Source organism: Buceros rhinoceros, unplaced genomic scaffold (assembly GCF_000710305.1).
Source record: "Buceros rhinoceros silvestris isolate BGI_N320 unplaced genomic scaffold, ASM71030v1 scaffold15723, whole genome shotgun sequence".
Classification (NCBI taxonomy): domain Eukaryota; kingdom Metazoa; phylum Chordata; class Aves; order Bucerotiformes; family Bucerotidae; genus Buceros; species Buceros rhinoceros.
Window position 1 is genome coordinate 712 of NW_010401924.1, and position 339 is coordinate 1,050.

Genomic DNA, 339 nt, shown 5'->3' on the forward strand with positions numbered 1-339 from the left:
GCAATTAACGGCACTGGTTTTGAGGAACTAACGGTGAAAGCAGCATGTTCACAAGCGGGCTGAGCAGAGCGAGGCACCGGCAGCCAGAGGCAAGCCCTCCGAGAAGGCGGTGGGCCGCGGCGGCACACCAGTGGAGCAGAGGTAGAGAGGGAGGTGAGGTAGGGACAGAGGCAAGGTAGGGGTGGAGGTGAGGTAGGGGTGGTGGGGAGGTAGGGATGGAGGTGGGGTAGGGTTGGAGGCGAGGTAGGGGTGGAAGTGAGGTAGGGGTGGAAGTGAGGTAGGGATGGAGGCGAGGTAGGGATGGAGGCAAAGTAGGGGTGGTGGGGGGGTAGGGGGGGG